Genomic DNA, 19293 nt, shown 5'->3' with positions numbered 1-19293 from the left:
TTGGCCACCATTGTGCAAGTAATAAAGAGAATGTGGGCACTTATGTGCCAGTTATGTGTGTGCAAAAGATATGGATATAGATATAGACTCAGCTAAACTACCATCTGTGGAGGAAGAAGGCTGGTGAGTTCAGTCTAGACAAAGATGAGTGAAGCTCAGAGTGCGGGGTTTACAAGGGCTGGTCGGTTACCATGGAAACTAATTGGAGCTAATAAGTAAAGGGACATTTTAACTGTGGGAACAGAATAGGAGGGGCTATTTTTCAATATCACCGTTACCTACAATTAATCTTTCATTTTAGGAGTGTCCTTACTTAATTCTTACGGAGAAGCGCTTCACTCTGTGCACAACCTCACGCTGCTCAATGTACTTGAAAATCCGGCATCTCATCTTTTAGAATGTGCTGTATTTTAGGTTTAGATCTTTCAAGACAGAATCAATTTCACTTTTTTTTTTTTTTTTCTTAAAAAGTAAACTGTTTGCAGATGGCAAGGAGAAAGGAAGGGAGGTAATGGAAAATTCTTAACTTCTAAACTGACACTCCACTGAGCACTAAAGCAGGCTACAGAGAGAAGGGGAGCTGGGACCTTATCCTGCAGCACCAGCTTCAGGTTTTTGTTTGAGTTGATTTTCCCTAACAAAAGCATTTCAGAACAACAAGGAAAAATGTGTCTCTGCGGGCTCACTCTTACAATACTTTCCAAAGGTAGCATTTCCAGCTACTGCAGAAGCAAGTGTTAAGATCACAGCAAACAGCCACATCTATTGCATCCTTGTATTTTTTATTTTAAAGCAAGTATTAAATCCTGTAAATAGCTGAAGTTATCAATAAAAGAGAAGCAGTGACTGAGTTTTAATGAAAAGATCTACAATGTAATAATAGAATAAAGTGTCTGTGTTAAAAAGCACTTCAAACAATATGTAGGTCAGAACCAGGCCCATTTGGGAACCCCTCATAGACGGTGTGTTGCAAGCACAGGATTGATAAAGCTTCTTGATTCGACATCTGTACAGTTTCTTAGGTTTTACTTTTGTAACTCAATTTACAGTTTAAGAGAATGCGAACTACCTTAATAATGTCTCTGGGGTCTTCAAAATCTGTGCAGTTGAGGTAATCCAGATTTCCAGACATGGGTCTGGATGGATTAACCCCCCGCCCACCAAAACAGGAAAAAAAAATACCTTACAATAATTGGCACTATTAAAAGTTTTATGATGCCCAAGGGAAGGGAGAGCCCTGTTGTGCCATTTGCCATTGTTGAAAATGTTTGTGTTGATTATGTATCTGGACTTAGCTGATTAGGAGTAGTTTAGTGAATACACAATATATTGTGAAACAGACACCTCATAATCACTTCTGAGAAGCAATTGAGCAAATGAATCAGGACTCTAACTTCTGATTCTTTTTTCCCCTCCTTCTTCTTTATAACCCAATTATAAGAAAAAATGCACTGCGGAAAAATTAGTTTTCTAATTTTGTACTTCAGAAAATTGCACCAGGGATAATTTTTAAGTATCTTAATATAATACCACACAAAAAAATTCTGGAAAAACACAAGCTAGTCAAGTCAATGTTGCTAGAAACTGAAATAATTCTCCTTGTGATACTAGCACTCCACGTATTAGATAACTATTTATAGTCTAAATTTTAAGGCATTAGGCAAGTTTAAGTGTTTTTTTGTTTTGTTTTGTTTTTAAACAATCTCCCTTCCAGTTCAAAGAAATTCAAAAGATGCAATACTTAAAATATTGGCTTCCCACAGACACTGTCAGGGAGTTGGTAGTATTTAAAATTCCTATTTTCTCTTTCAGTTTATCAAAATTCCTTAGATGTCTGATGGAATTTTTGAAATTGTCAGATTTGTGGCAATCAATTGATTTCCAGATATCTTCTTAAAGTACTGTAACAAGTATAGCCATTTTCTGGTTCAGACGGCTGTCAAAGTACTTAGTTTTATAAAACAGTTCAGAAAACCAAAAAAAAAAAAAAAAAAAAGCACATAAGAAGGAGATATTGAAATGACCAAATTTTGAAAACATTTCAAAGAAAAATTGTTAATGAGCTGTTTGAGCTATATGGGCATTATAAGTGCAATTAACTAGAAGCCAATAAAAATAATCAATGGCAGAGTGCAGTCCTCTGGTACCAAAGTGCTTTTACAAAGAGATGTCTGTGAAAGCAGCAAGTGATTAAAAAAGCCACCTTTATCTATGGGAGCGCGTGCTATTTTACATGAGTAGAAACGAAAATGATTTTCATTGACTATTTCTGAAGTTCAGCCTGTGGCAAACAGTGAAGAGCTGTGTGTGGGAATAGGGAAGTTTCTGCTCTTAGCTGCGCCCCCACCCCCTCCCTGCCAGGAATGTTGGAGGCAGCCACGATCTAATCAAAGGAAGGTAGGAGTTTAGATTTCAAAATGTAGATGTCACATTTCAGTGCAAACTACTCCTACATTAACCCTTTATCAGCAAGTCAAGATGAGTCTTTTATCTCCTATGGAAGGGAAAGCCTCTTGCTGAGAAGATGGCCCTTCCGTAGATGGGCAGTAAAAAATTTTTAGGGTTTCTTTGCATCCCACTGAGGGTCCCCATCATCCCAGGGGGAGCACGAGGAGTTGTGAAAAGTAACGCGCAACTGGCCATCGGAATAATTCATTCCCTCCACCTTCTCTGTAGCACCTCCCACTTCTCTTTTTATAGCAGTCCTCTCTCTCCGAAAATCTCAGGTTACTTGACTGGGAGTTCTCAGACCTCCAGTTTCAGCCCTGCCCTCAGCCTCCATTCTGTAAGAGACACCCAGCCCCAGCAATTGGATTGGGCAGCCCGTCTTGACACACCACTGTGCTGAGTGCTTGAGGACGTGTTTCAACAGATGGTTGGGGTTAGTGTGTGTCATCACATTCGAGTGGGGATTAAGAGAAGGAAGGCTGCCTTGCTGGAGCTGTGTGGTCTTCTCCAAGTGAGAGTCGTAGGCAATAGAACTACTTTGCTTTTGGAGGAAAAGGAGGAATTCATTTTCAGCAGACACAAGAAAAGCAGTTTTTTTTTCAGGTAAAGTAAAAGACACTGAATGCTTCTCTCTCCGTCTCTCTTTTAGCATAGTTTTGAATGGAATGCTAGCACGGCACACTTGTCAAAGCCAGTTGTTGCTGTCCTATCAATGCTGCTATTGTACGGCTGACAGATGACAGTGAGCATAGCTTGATGCTTGGCTGTCTTTGTAGAACTAACACTCCTCATGCCTTGCTTTTGAAGGTGTAGCTAAGAAAATATCTTTGGGAGCCGCGTTTGTACCTTTTCATATGCCCGTTGTATACTCAAAACAGGAGCTATAACTTGCTTGTAAAGAGTAGATAAGGCTGAGAAAGGATTTATTTTAGCTTTCAAAATTAAAATTCACTTTCAAACTGTTGCATTTTACTGCTCAATTTATAAAGATTCTTTGAAGGGTCTATTACTGAGTTGCTAGCAGAGATGGAAATGCTTTCTTCACCGATTTGTGCAAGGTAGATTATGTCTGACTTATGACAGAGCAAAGGGTATTTTAAAATGCTTTTGGAGATTGACTCTAAAGTTTGGAAACTCCTTAAGAGAAGGGGCTACCCTCTGAACAGCCGCTAGGTCGGCTTTAAAACTAAAATGCTTAGAGCTGGAAGAAAAGCAGAGGAGGAAGAAGGAGGAAAATGCTCTTTAACATAGCCCTCTTGCAGCTGCAGGGAAAGCAGATGGAGGTAATTGATTTGCAGATCTGTTTGTGAAAGTTTTACAAGTCATGGAAAACTAAAGTAGCATCTCTGTAATGGATCATTAAGAGTCACTACATTTATAGGTTTTAGACCGGCTAAGTGAAGTGTTAATTAAACGTAAATAGATTTTCAGGTTTGGTTATAAACAGGCAAACAAAAAGGATTTAATTATAAACTAGTCATTGGAAATTAATAGTCATCTGGTGCCTGAGCAACATAAAATGAGTTGTCACCATATATGTGAGTAGCTGTAACGGCTCTACCAAAAGCACCCACCAAAATTGAATTGAACTATTTATAAATATAACAAGGGAGTGTATATGCTATGTTTAATTTGTGGTATTAAAAAAAAAAAGCCTTTCAATTCAGGCTCTATTTTCACAGGGATCAAAACATAAAATTTTTAATTTTCCAAATTTTCTAGCAAGATAGGTGAGCCAATGAGACTTCTGCTGCCCCAATATACTTGCCCTCCGATAGCAACGTTCATATACCTGTGGTATGCAGAGATTTGGGCTCTTTCACATTTGGCAGAGAAACCCAGCATTATCCTTACCCTTTGCAGGTGAGAGATTCTATGAATAATATTGTATATAAGCTGTTCTGAAATAAGAGCTGTTTAGTAGGTTGAATAACAGGATTTATGGCTAGTGCTTTGTGATTTTAGTATTCAATTGCATAAAGATGCCTGTAAAATTATGTTTCAAGTTGCATTATACATACTTTTGCAACCATGCAGTTAATTTTTTTAAATCCTTTTTTTAAAAAAGTTAAGACTGAAACAATATTTTAATATGATCTTTCATTTTTATTCAGAATGTTCCCCAGTTATACTCTCAAACTTCTCCTTCAATGAGAAATTATCCTCATAAATACCCAGACAGTTATTCTAACTATTATCTGATTCCCAATATTACATAACCAAAATAGAACCAAGTTCATAAGCTGAAGTCTTTTGGAATTCCAGTCATTCCATTTTGACTTTACAATGGAAATGGGGTTTAAAAAAATAAAGACAGAAAGGCAAACTAATATCTTGTGTCGTATCAAGATTAGAACTACATGGACGGCATATAGCATGCATGGTGCTAACTACCAATGCCGTGTTTCACTACTGCAGAGATATTTCACAAGAAAGTCAAGTTCCTCCTCACAGATCGGATTTTCCTCCCTGCGATGTGGTGTGATGGCTTCTAACAGAGGCAAAGTGCTGTTTAGCAACAGGTATCCCACCAGCATACATCCCTAATGCTGCAGACCGATCACAGGGCTACCTGGACAGGACTGTGGCAGTATGGGACAATTCCCCTGAAACAACAGTTGTACACAGGATTAGGCAGGATGGAAACAAGAAAGGAAGTGTGGAGAGATAATAAATTCACACCTTGAAACGGCAGCGGTGTTTTTGTCCCCCTAACAGGATAATGTGAAGTTACTTCGTGAACTGAAAGGGCTCACTTAAAACACAGTGCCCACAGGGCAATCCCAGCTTCTTGTCAAAATCAAAATCTATTGTCCCAGATGGTAAACATGCAGAGACACATTTATGGTGACTTCTACATACCTCAGTTTGACATTTGGTTTCTTCCTGACAGCACTTGTGCTGGTAATACACATGAAGTTCCCATCAGCATTCCGCCAGCTGTGAAAGTGTTTGAGCACACGGGATATCCCTTTCAGAGAAGCAAAAAATAACGGAGGTCGAGGAGATCTGAAATGTGCACTCGGTGTACATTAAGGTGACAGATCTTAGATGTGAAAAGTGATCTGAAAGCTTGATTTGTGAAAGTGACAAAATTCATTTTTATGGTGGTGTGCAATACCAAAATACATTAGTCCAGGTATTGACTGAATCCATGGTAGGTTATGAGTGGGAACCTCCATCAGGAAACTAGAAGGGTTCTACTCTGTTTTCCTTCTAAGAAAATGTAAGTGACTTCATGCAGATTGTTGTAGCCATTTCCATCATAATAGTAGAGACAAGTGGCAAGTGGGACATTTCCTATTTCCTTCCCTAATTATGTATCCATATTGGAAGGATGAGAGGTTTGGTTCTTTTGTGTTTTATATTGAAAATTAGTTTATTCTTTAAAAATCCTAGGACCGGGCACAGTGGCTCACGCCTGTAATCCCAACATTTTGGGAGGCCGAGGCTGGTGGATCACCTGAGATCAGGAATTCAAGTCCAGCCTGGCCAACATGGGGAAACCCCATCTCTACTAAAAATGCAAAAATTAGCCAGGCATGGTGATGGGTACCTGTAATCCCAGCTACTTGGGAGTCTGAGGCAGGAGAATTGCTTGAACCCAAAAGGCGGAGGTTGCAGTGAGCCGAGATCACGTCATTGCACTCTAGCCTGGGCAACAAGAATGAAACTTCAGTCTCAAAAAAAAAAAAAAAAAAAAATCCATAAAGCAAGATTTCTGATACTGAGCTGTATATATCACCACATAGATGAGGCCAACCAAAGGGTAAGCTCAGGACATCTGTAGCCCCCCCGCCCCCGTGCGGTATTTTTGTGTGGAGAGCATGAAGTACATTTAAAGGGATTAAAATTTTTAAAACTGGACTCTAAATAGATGCTTACTTTTATCATTATTGACTTTGGGGAGGAGGAGGCTCATGTATGAAATTAAGTCTATGATCATGTGGTAAATTCACCTTTTATTTAGATTAGATCCATGAAAATTTTTGAGAAGAGGTATCTTATTGGAAAAATATTTCCTGAAATATATTTCCTATTTAAAACATTTTTATCTATGTTAATATCCTGAGGAGATGGGGAATTCGCCTGTTAGGCTTTTTTTTTCCTCTCATATTTCCCTCTCCCCTATAGCCAATCTGTCATCAAATTCTGTGAGTCCTTCCTTTAAAATGTCTCCCACATGTGGCCCACAGCTACCATCCCAGTGCAGTGATCATCTCACATGTGGGTCATTGCAGCAGCCTCCTAAATGGTCCACTTGCCTCCATTTCCCTCTTCTGTCTACTACTGCAGACTCAGCTTCCTAAAATGCCACTTTCATCAAAGCATTTCTAGTCTGAAAATTACCACGTGAACCCTTACTACCCACAAAATGAATTTCAGTCCTATTCTAATATTCTGGCCTTCTGTTATTTGGCCCGAACTTTCCAACCATTTCTCCCTACCAAATCCCCACAACCTCAGAAGTGTACCCTTCCTTCCAGCTAAAGCGGCCAGCACAGCATCTCCACTTGCTAGTCTTTTCTTTCAGCCCTAACCACTCTAGCTTTCTATCTTGTCTTTAAAATGAGACTTTGTCATCATGTGCACGGTTCCTTCTAAGTCTATATTCATAAGCCTGTGTGTAAAATGCCCCACTCAGTTCATCCTTATCACCTCTATATATTCATCCTTCAAAGTTTCAGCCTAAGTTCCACCTCCTTCGAGAAGCTTCCCCGATCACTACCTCTTCCTGCAATGCTTTTCTTCCCTTCATGTTGACCATTGGTTATCCATGGATTGCATTTAAAGCCATTGCTTTATTTTTTATTTTACTCTATAGTTTGCTTATTTATTCCTTGACTTCTCAGGGAGGGTGACAGCGACTGGCCCGGTCCACTTTAATGACCCACAGAAGACCCTAAAAAGTGTGCTTACTAAACTCACCAGGACATTCAAACACTCAAGGCACTTTCCCTTCTAGAGTTACCCCACTTTAGAGCCATTCACTGGCTCCACTAGCTTCCTCCCCACCCAGGACAGGAAACGAAAAACAAAAAAATGAAACTCAGTGGGTTTTATTTAGAGGAACCTTAGGGAAAATGGTCGTAAGGCAGAAAGTAAAATAATTGCCCCAGATTAAGCTTGACTATTATATGAAAAATCCCCATCAAGTTCAGCTTGAACCGTAGTAGAAATTAAGTGTATTGGCTGTTGCTCTATCATAAAATCCCAAATATGGCTTTGGAGCAGGAAAGTATGGGCTCTGGGTTCAAACAGACCTGTGTTCTAATCCAGGGACCGCCTCTCTAGCTCTGTGGCCTTGGACAGGGAACTGACCCATTCTGAGATTCAGCTCCTTCCTCTGTAAAATGCAGATAGGAGTACTTATCTTGGGAACATTGTAAAGAAAACACATAAATCAGCTAGTTCAGTGCATATCCAGTATTGTGTGTTCAATAAATGGAAGTGAGAGGGGGTTGATTGGTGCATACATAGATCCAGACCTAGGATGCAGGAATAACAATCATTCAACTGTGTCAGTCATTAATCCTACGTATTCATGATGTGCCTTCCTTTAGCATTTTCTTCTGCCCCCAAAGGCAGGGGAATAAGGAAAGGAGGGAGAGAGCAAGGGAGAGAAAGTGAGAGTAAGAGAGAGAGAGAGAGAGAGAAGGAGGGAAGTGCTCTTGGCATTTAGGGATTTGGAGCAACTGAGCTAATGGCTGTGTAGGGACAGTAGTGACAGTTAAATACACATTGAGGGAGGAATGAAGCATGAAGCCCTGGGTCCTGCACCAAGGACGATAAAGAGCAGGCCCTGGGCCACCGTGCTGTTGGGGAACAAAGGACCCTCTCTGTGGACCCCAGCAGGGATTTGGATTCACTAAGGGTCATGTGCTTCCCTTCTTTCCTCCTGGCTCACCAGCTAGAAAGAAATATTAATAAAAACTTGACAAAACACTATAGAGAGTCAGATCAAGCTTCCAGAAGTAATTGATAAAGCAAGATACCATTTAGACTTCACCTGCAAGCCAAATTTAACAAAAAAACTGAAAGCAATCAGTTTGAGCCCCTTACCATTCCCAAACTCTGCACCCATCATCAAACATTGAACCTTCTATTTGTGCCTTTTCTCTGGAAGGGCAGCTGACTGCAAAATTCTCTAACAAGGCACTGAGTGCCACTTAGCAAATATGTCCTTAGACATTGGGTATTCAGTTCTAGCTTTCTGATCATCTGGTCTGCACCTGCTCTCCGTCAGGAAGAGGAAAGAAACTGGAACTGCCAGGGATGATGGACAAGCCAGTATTTCTGGAGATCCCTCCCTCTCCGTAGCAAACATAACTATCAAATTTTCAAAGACAGACATTAACAATTACGTTTGACACCATCTTCAGTTGTGGCCACTAAGCTGGTCCTCCTTTGCCCTCTAAATATGTCATCCATGTACTCCTGCACAATAGTGCATTAAACTTCTTAAATTTTAATTTAATTTAATTTTTTGAGACAATGTCTTACTCTCTCATCCAGGCTGGAGGGCAATTGCAAGATCATAGCTCACTGCAGCCTCCATCTTCTGGGCTCAAGTGATCCTCCTGCCTCAGCCTCGTGAGTAGCTAGGACTGTCGGCATGCACCACCATACCCAGCTATTTTTTATTTTTAATTTTTTAGAGACTGGATCTCACTATGGTGCCCAGTCTGGTCTCAAACTCCTAGCCTCAAGTGATCCTCCCACCTCAGCCTCCCAAAGTGCTGGTATTACAGGTGTGAGCAACCATCCCGGCCCTAAGCCACCTTTAATTTAAAAAAAAAAAAAAAAGCAGGTCTTCACTTTACCTTCAAAGGTAAAATTTTTCTTATGCTGTTTTGTTTTTGTTTTTGCTTACTACACAAGTGCAAACCTATAGGAAACTATGTCTACATTTTCTAAAATATGAATCTAAGGGACTTGGACATGCTACTGTTTAACTGTTGTGGGTGAGATTAATAATAAATCTCTGTGCTGAATAAATGAACAGACACACTGTGTTTCTCGATCAAAGGTTTTAATTGTAAAAGGTAGACTCTCTCAAAATCAATCTAGAAATTTGGGTCACACTAATCAAATTCTAAAATAAAGTTAGAAGGCTGGTGATGGGAGTGGAGTTTGGAACTGGCGAGAGTCCACGTGGCTCTTGTTGAATATAAACTAAAAAAGATTCTAAAGCTGGAAGGACAATCAATTCATGAGCAGGCCTAGACATTTTCGTAAAACAGTATCCTTGTAAGATGGGGATTTGTCTTATTACATATCCAATCACATTATAAAACAGTAACAACTGAATTGTCTGTTCTTAAGCAACGAACTCTGATGCAGCTTCATCTACTGTCATGTAATTTCACTCTAGCTCTTCTTTGTTTTGCTCTTTTCTTTTGTTGGCATTGACCAAATCTTCAACTGAGCTACAAACTGCTGTAGCCAGATACTAGTTCTGTTGTTAGAATTAACAGAAACTCTGAACTAATTTTTTATTTTTTCCTATGGTCTTTCCAATCAGTAAATAGGATTACTAATACATGCAACTTTTTCCACTTCATAATATGCAAAGAATTTCGGAGACACGTTTGTTTTAAGAACTCAGGAAAATCGCCTTGTATTCCTTTGATGACAGAGGCTCAAAGATTATTCAATCTAAGTGTCTTCCCATTTTTCTGAACAATATTGGCACATTTAGCCCATTCTTAAAAACCAAAATGGAAATCTGAAATACAAACAATTCTGCTTATTGTCCAGTTTTTTGGTATGGTGTTACAGGCAACATCTGCTATATTAATTTAAAGTAAAACTAAAGGTTACACAATTAAAAGATATTAGCTATACCAGAATTATGGTGGGAAAAGATTAATTGCATTCCAAAGTACATTTGTTGATAAGTTAATTTAGAAGTGTGCACCTGTAGATATTATCTTCAAACTCCTATTACAAATATGCCTTTGCATCCCAATCACCTTTCTATCATATAACATGTGTTCTGAATAGACTTCCTGCCAATTTAAAGTTTCACCCTTAACCTTCACCTGCCAATAATCAATCTTCTCCTGAATAGAATGTCCCTGTAAACAGATGTGCCTTACCGTGCATCCAGAAATTCTTGAAACCAGCTTTTAACCTTCATCTTATAAAAAGTGCATCCCAGAAAAGAGAGGCCCCCTACAAATCATGTTCTCCTTTTTTTCTTCTGAGAACTTTATGCTGGTAAAAGAAAAGAAAGTTTTCCGAATATAACAGATAAAGAAAAGCATAGGACATGTAATATTTTTTACTTGGGATGCCTAGAGGCCTTACATGTATTATCGTGATCTTTTTCATATGTGATATTTAGATTTCATAAAGGAGATTTATGATATGGACCTGATATCAAACAGATTAAATCTCTTTATTTTACTTTGACTCAATTTCCTTCTCTGTAAAATGGAGTTAATGTTTATCACAAAAGTTTGTTATAAAGATTAAATGAGATAATAAAATAAGATGCTTAACACAGAATATAGAACAGAGAAACTGCACAAACACAAAACACAAAAGCGGCATTTTTGTTCCCAGATGGCAAAAGAAAAGGCTTGAGCTGAGGCTTGGTGATAAAGTGAGTATGTCCTTTTCAAATAAAAATAGCACTTTTTAATCTAATGATCTGTATGACACAATTTGGAAATATAATGAAGGGGGCCACTTGGCAAAGAAGATAAAGAGGAAGAGGGAGGGAAAGAGGATAGAGGCAAAGAATAGAAAAAAAGGAACGGAAGAGGAGAGGAAGCATTGTGATCCTCTCTTGCCTCTGCTCTGTGCCTTGCTATAATAAGCATTTCATGTCATAGCTAAGTCAGGCCAGATTCTAGAGTGTCCTAATACATCAGGTAGAGAGGTTGGACTTGATAGCTAAACAGATGCCTAGGAAGTTCAAGCAGTAGGTTTTTAAAGAATGAGGAGAGATTAAGGAAAAACGAGAGTGACAGTGAGTGAGCAGAGTCAGAGAGAGAAAGAGAGAGGGGAATAACGAGACAATTGATCCCCAAAGTCCAAATAAATTTTTTAAAGTGTTGTCTATTCCCATTGATGCAGTGAGAATAAGGAAAGGATGAATATAAGAAACATTGTGAAGAAATAAATAACAATAATACAACTTGGTGATTAGTCAAATAGAGGACAAAAGAGAGAAAAATACTGAGGTATCAAGCCCAGGACACAGGGAAATGGTGGCTCAACCTAAAGCTACTGAAAGTGGAATTTCATTCGGCAACACCATATGTTTCCAAAGTGACAATGGTCATTATGGAACAAACGTTTATCTGTTATCTGTAAACAGACTACACTCGATAGAACTTTATAATGCAGACATAGGTAAATATATGTGTATATCAATGTTTAATAATATACGTGCTGCCGAAGCGAGCACTCAATGTTTAATAATATAATTTAAACAGATCTTATTTTCTGATCATTGGTGGGCATTAGACAGAATACACAACTGTGATTTTTATAAGGCATACGCTGCCTTAGATTAAAAAAAAAAATCTTTTCTCAGATTAAGAAAATGGTTGGCCAAGTAACAATCTAGCATTTCTATAACTTAGGGGAAGTTATGGATATTCAAGTCAAAACACTCAACTACCTCTGCATAACACCTATAATTCTCTTCTTTTGACTAAGAGACTGCTAGTGGGGAGGAATATGAAATTTAAAAAGTCTAGAGTCAAGAAGAGATGAAATATTTAAGTTGCCTATGCGCACAAACCTTCATATTCTACCTTGGAGGAGGCTGATTGACATCCTTTCACAGAATGTACCAATGATTTATTTACAAATGAAATACACATTCCCTTATTCACTACAAAGACAAATCATCCTTAATTTTATGATCTGGGAAAGGTTTCTGCATTCCCCTGCTTTTCTTTCTATCCCCTCTTGTTTTATCCTTTTTTATTTTATTTTATTTGTTTCAACCACTTCCTCTTCAAAATAAGAGAGCCATTCTCTAGTCAAGTCTTCCTACTAAATCAATGGGCAGTTTTCAGGATTAAGCATAGGTTTCTTAGAAGTAGAAGATTGTGTTTGCCATTTCAAACTCTTGCCTTATATGTGGAGGCTGCATGACTGAAAGAATACAGAGCTTGAGTCAGCAAAATCTGGAACTGAAATGTAGCCCTGTTACTGAAAATTTATGGGAATAGCATTGACCCTGGAGACTTGACAGCATTTTGGTTCCTCAAAAGAGACTTGGTTCTCATTCAAGTTTTTAATGAAGTCTTTGGCCTGTTCTATTTCACCCAACTGAGTTTTCTGAACCATATTCCCTAGTTCCCCTGGAAGAAACGCCAGCCTAAGTATCAGCACCTGTAATCTATTTCTCACTCATGGTTGCCAGACATGAGGGATTAATTGACATAAGCCAGTTTATATTTAAAAGCCATTAATGGCTAACAACTGAATTGTTGAGACATCCAGTGCAACAAACCAGAGAGAAAAGAATAATACACAAGTGCCATAGTTAGATCAATAAACATCATCTTCAGCAAGCACAAACGTTGGGCTTAGCTGCCAAACTTAAAACTAGGTCTCTTCATCTAGTACCCACTTAAATCAATGGGCCAGGGTCCTGGTATAGAGGTTAGCGACTGAAACATGAGTTGATGTTTCCAAACTTCTTAAGTTTGGATTGTCTAAGTTCAAATTTCAATTCAAGATTCTACTCCTACCTGTTACGCTTTTAGATCTTAGAGGTACAAAGACTTCTGGAATTGGAGAAATTTGGTCCTTCTAAGAAAAGAAAAATGAGTAAGTAGAGAAGTCAGAAAAAAGAATACAATGAGTCAAAACACGTTCCGTCATAGAGAGTCGCTTTACCTTTTTGACATAAAAATCAGTACAGAAAACATAGGGAAAAATAAGCTATATGAAAAACTTCATGTACAGCAATTGTTATTCTCATTAGCCATTCTCCTACAAAAATAGCTGTCTATTCATCTAACGTTCCGGTAAACTACTACAGTAGTCTCAGAAGTAAAATTACAGGTGTTCCTACAATTGCTTCTACCATTGTCATAACCCCTTTGGAAGCTTAGAATACTCCACTTAACTTCCTCATCTGCTTCAGGCAAATCATATTTCGTGTTGGGCAAATAATATTAAAGTGTATATTTTATTATTTCCTTGGTAACTTTTCAAGTCTGAAAAACCAATTAAGCACACAATTAGCAATGAAATAAAATTTGCTGAAAATGACAACAGTGTTGGAGCTAGGAAAAAGAGGCAAGGTGGTACAGTGGAAGGACATTAGAAATCTGGATGCCAGAACTTGGCTACTATTAATAGTGTGATTTTGAGCAAATTAGTTAACCCTTCAGGAGCATGCCATTATCTCTTTGCCTGCATTCTGCCATTCTCTTCACCTAGATGACATTATTCTCCTTTACTGGCAAACTCTGCTCTTCCTGTTAAGACAAGCTTAAATAAATAAAGCATTCTCCTTTGTTGTTTGTTTTTTTTGAGAAAGTGTCTCATTCTGTCACTCAGGCAGGGTGCAGTGGTGTGACCATGGCTCACTGCAGTGTTGACCTCCTGGGCTTCATTGATCCTCCCACCTCAGCCTCCCAAGTAGCTGGGACCTCAAGCACACACCAAGCCCAGCCAACTTTTTTCCTATTTTCTGTAGAGATGGGGTCTCCCTATGTTGCCCAACTGGTCTCAAACCCCTGGGCTAAAGCAATCCTCCTGCCTCAGCCTTCTAAAGTGCTGGGATTACAGGTATGAGCCACTGCACCCAGCCTAAGCATTCTCCTTGAAACTAAAAAGAATGGTTGGAGGAAAGAGGAAGGACTTCAATCCAGTTTTGCATCACCTCATGCATCTAAAATAAGCTCTGTACCTTATCTCTTTCTTATCTCCACTCGTCTTACCTACTGCCATTAAACTCATCTTATTTCTACACTGTTTCATCATATCATTCCACTACCCTAAAACACCTGTCTCCCAATTTTCTGCAGCATCCAGTCTAAATAAAGGACCAGCAATTAAGAACCTCCATTATCTTTTCCACGATAACCATTCCACTCCCCCTATACACTTTCTGCTCTTTCCTAAAGTGGTTCAACATGTCCTGAATTTACATCTTTACTTCTGCTACAAGGCACGTGCTCACACTGTTTTCTGGGCTAGGACTGCATCATGGTTCTGCATGTTCAAATTCCACCCATCTTTGAAAAGAAAGACTCAAGCCTCATTACCTCCATGGAACTTTCTTTTCCTAACTCTTCCAACCATCAATAATCTCTCTCTCATCTGTGCTCTCTTTCCACTTAAAATCTTGTCATATAATTTTAGCTCTTAATTATGTACAATTTTGCATTTATTCTTACTCTCATCATTTTTTTAAATTGCCTTCTCTCTCTTATATTTCGAGAAACAGTAAGACAAGTTGAGTTTCAAGCCCCTGCATCTATCAAGCATAGCTTCAAGGTGGTAGAGCCAGTACATCCTAAAGGCCTTCATTACACATTCACAGTTAGAATGATCAAGGACTACTGGGATAGAACATTATATTTTAGTCATTGAGAATTTTAGGAAACTAATCAGCAGCACATTCACAACTACCCTGGGCATTCTTTTGACAATGTGGAAGGCACTATCTCGGGCACTGATTCTCTGGCTCAGATTTTTTGTTTCCATCTTCTGCCCACATCACTCTCCAGGGCTGCATTTGCGCCAGCTGGATTCCATCCAGAAACAGATTCAAATAGACAATAGGCCAACTAGAATTCCCATCTTCCTTGATTAGATGTGAAATTGTATAGCTGGGTGTCACTCACATGCCAGCCACTCAGGATTCTATGTTATCAATTAATTTCTCTTGAGAGCTGAACTGAAGAGATTGTGACAATTCTGTTTTCAAGGACCTGTAAAATTACAGCTAGAGCAGATTTTCATGGATAGTGCTAGATATATAGGCCTGTCCACTATCTGCCACATAGCATAAATTAAAACACCCTGTTAATTTCACAGTAAATCGTGTTGGGTTTTTTTTTTCTGCAGTGGGTATGGATTGGAAAAATTTTTTCTAGGAATGGCATTCTCATTTGTAGGACAATTAGCAACTGAGGTAAAAGGTTTTAAATTACTTGGAAGAAAGAAGAAATTATTGCACACTGTCAAAACTACTGAATCTTATTTGCTGTTGTTGCTTCAATAACTTAGAATTTGCAGTGGATTTTCCAGGAAAGGATATCATAGAAACACAGAATGTTGGAAGCATACCTCCAACAATCTAAGCAGAATCTAAGCAGAATATTGGAGGCATACCTCAGAGATAATCTAAGCAGAACCTCTCATTTTACATCTGAGGAAACAAGAGGACTGGGTTTGTTGGCAGACCTGCCTAAAATCACAAACCTCATTTTTTTTTTTTTTTTTTTTTTTTTGAGATGGAGTCTCGTTCTGTCACCCAGGCTGGAGTGCAGTGGCGCGATCTCAGCTCACTGCAAGCTCCGCCGCCTCCCGGGTTCACGCTATTCTCCTGCCTCAACAAAACTCATTCTTACCAGGCAGAGTTCTAAACCCAAGCTTTATATTCTTAAAAAGTACGAGTCAGTAAATTCTACTGGGACAAAAATGAGTTTATGTGTCCACTTTACATCAGGACTCATCATCAGAGATGAGTCCAGCTCCCTTTTTAACCATGGACTTTCTTGCTGAGGGCTACCGTGAGTGATCAGGCAGTGTAAATGATGACTGGGACTGGAACAAATACAAGAAAAAGCATTTTTTTTTTTCAGATGTACTCCTTATGGAAAATCTGTTCTAATGGAGATCACCAAGCACTGTTGCTATGGATGATCTGTGAAAATATGCAGCTTTAACATAGAGAAACTTCCTTGTAAATGCATTTTTTAACATATGTTTAAAGAATACACTATCCACTGTTGATGATGACAATATCAACCATCACGACTTCAAAACAATTTTCACTTGCACTAAATCACTGGAACTTGTAATATTTGGGTAAGGAGAGCAGTATGTCATTTCTGTACACCAGAAAACTGAATCTGAGGGACAGCATGCCATTTGCCTGAGTCTAAACACCTGAGTGAGGTAATTAGTGTTAGAACTCATGTCTCCTGGATCCCACTTCACTGCCCAATACTTCAAATGATTTCACATATACCATATTTTGTCAATATTAGGGACACCTATTGCAATAGAACCGTTGAACTGTCCCCTTAGTAATGTCACCTTACTGGGAAATAAACATTTGAATACCTCCTCAGGTACTGAAACATTCCCAAGAGAAGTCTATGAGCAATATTCTTCATAGCTTAATGAATTACATGACTGTATATACAATTATGCGTCTATATAATTTCCATTTGAAACTGATTTATTTGTAAAAGAAGTAGCAGTAGTCATTATTGTATTATAAATGTATTTCCTAGTCATAACTTCCATTTTTTATTTTGTACTATAAGGAATAACAATTTAACAACTCAAAATAAAAGGATTAATTTAGAATATCCTAAGTATGGTTTTGACTCTTTAAAAAAGTTTTGTTTTTCAGAGATGTTCTAGATTTTCTTTTTGATGTCATAAATATCTCAAAAAAGCCATTATGATTTCCAGAGCAATGAAAGAAATAAGTCATAGGAAAAAGAGCATTTTCGTTCATATTTTTAGGTTATTGGTCATATTTCAATCCACTGGAAAATGTGATTGCAAATCTGGTTAGAATTATAAAAATATCAGGCTTACCAGTATTACAACTTCTTATGAAAGTGTGAATTCTGTTGAGAATGTGAAGATAAAGTGGCAGAATAATTATCTTTTTTTATAGCTAAACTTTATGATAGTGAATGCTGTTGAAAAAGGGATTCTATGAAAGTTTTTGATCTGTAAGAATATTTTGTTCATACTGTTTTCCTTTTCTTAAATTTCCAACTTTTATTTTAAGTTTAGGGATACATGAGCAGGATGTGCAGGCTTGTTACATAGGTAAATAGGTAAACATGTGCCATGGTGGTTTGCTGCACAGTTCACACCATCACCCAGTTATTAAGCCAAGATTCCATTAGCCATTCTTCCTGATGCTTTTCCTCCTCCCAACCACCCACCCTACGACAGGACCCAGTGTGTGTTGCTCCCTGCCATCGTGTCCATGTGTTCTCATCATTCAGCTCCCACTTATAAGTGAGAACATGCAGTATTTGGTTTTCTCTTCCTGAGTTAGTTTGCTAAGGCTAATGGCCTCCAGCTCCATCCACGTCCCTGCAAAGGACATGGTCTCTTTCTTTTTTATGTTCATACTATTTTCAGCTAAGCCTATACATTAAACACTTCTATAAAACAATGCTTCCCTATTTCCTATTTGTATCTCAGTTGTTGTTTATAATGAAAATAAAGTATGCCATTTTCACTACTCAAAGAGAAGACCAGAAGAAATAAAGCTGAGCTCTTACTAAACTCTTAACAGCTGTATTCTTGATCTTCCCTCAAGTAGCAACTGCTCTTTAGTTTCTGTCACCTTGCCTCAAACATGCTCATAACCTCCACCAAAAAGACCACATAAAATGGCAAACTGTTGAAATGAGAAAGAGCACCAAGAAAAGATGTAAGTCCTCGCAGGAGGAATACAACTCAAAAAGGATGACATAGAGGGTGAGGGCATCAGTCTCTTTTGCTCTCACCACTGAGAAAAATTTGGCACTATAACCGGCTTGTTATGCAAACAGATAAGGGGCTTTCTTCGTTTGCACTCTACTACCATTTGTAAATCCTCTGAAGTTTTAAGTAATTTGATTTTCCCTATAGTTTATGAAACATACAACCTTCAATTTTTGTATAACAATTTACGCTTTTCAACATGCTTTTAAACATTTCATTTGATTTTGACAACCTATGGATCACGCCACATAACTAAGTACTTACGCCCATTTCAAAGAAATAGAAACAGAGACACATCTTAGGTGATACATGCTGAAATATTAATGTATAGTGGTATAAGATCATGATGTGTGCAGTTTACTCTCAATAGTTCAAGGGAGGAATATATATACATACATAATTATGTATATAATATATTATACTTTATATATATATAAAATCTCTGTGTGTGTATATATGGAGAGAGGGGCAGGGGGAAGGAATGAAACTGATAAGGCAAGACATTGAGGCAAGTTGTTAACCATAAATGAATATGGGTAACTGGCATGTAAGTGTTCTTTCTACTACTCTTCCAAATTTTCTATAAGTTTGAAATTATTTTCAAATACAAATTTTTAAAAATTAATTAAGGAAAGTTAAGTAATTTATATAAATAAACAGCTGATTAGAGGCAAAGTGAAGAACTAGGATCCAGGTCTCCTAACTGTAATCTATTTCTGTAAACTGAAAGTAATTTCCACTTAAATTATAGTCAGCCCTTCATATCCACAGTTCTACATCAATGGATTAAGCCAACCTTGGATAGAAAAACTATTCAGGGGGAAAAAATACAACAATAAAAAAATGCAAATTTTAAAATACAGTATAACTATTATATTTACATAGCACTTATCTTGTTTTGGGTATTATAAGTAATCTAGAGAGGATTTAAAGTATACGGGAAGACGTGTATATATTGCAAATATCATGTCATTATATATCAGGGACTTGAGCATCCCTGTGGCATCTACAGTGGGGTTCTGGAATCAATTCTCCAAGGAGACCAAGGGAGACTGTCTTTATAAATCACAATCATACGTTTTGTCAGTCAGTCATCAATAATCAGTACCATAGCTCAGGAGAAACTCATAATGATTTATTAATAACCCTTACTTATACATCATACTACTCGTT

The 19293-nt window shown here is 38.1% G+C and overlaps 1 protein-coding gene across 4 annotated transcripts in view; it reads left to right on the top strand.

Annotated features, from left to right (window-relative positions):
* The first annotated feature begins 2767 nt into the window (after positions 1–2767).
* The window catches only part of LOC105483613 (sulfatase 1), a 193325-nt gene continuing 176799 nt past the window's right edge, over positions 2768–19293 (top strand). The window contains exon 1 of one of the 4 annotated variants that reach the window (XM_071068131.1): positions 2768–3051. The gene's annotated coding sequence lies outside the window, so the exon portion shown is untranslated. The remainder of the gene's footprint in view (positions 3052–19293) is intronic. The other 3 variants (XM_011744576.2, XM_011744580.3, XM_071068132.1) reach the window with 3 other exon arrangements.

Source organism: Macaca nemestrina, chromosome 8, assembly GCF_043159975.1.
Source record: "Macaca nemestrina isolate mMacNem1 chromosome 8, mMacNem.hap1, whole genome shotgun sequence".
Lineage (NCBI taxonomy): Eukaryota > Metazoa > Chordata > Mammalia > Primates > Cercopithecidae > Macaca > Macaca nemestrina.
The sequence above is the reverse complement of the archived record's forward strand: the minus strand, read 5'-3'. Positions and strand labels throughout refer to the sequence as shown.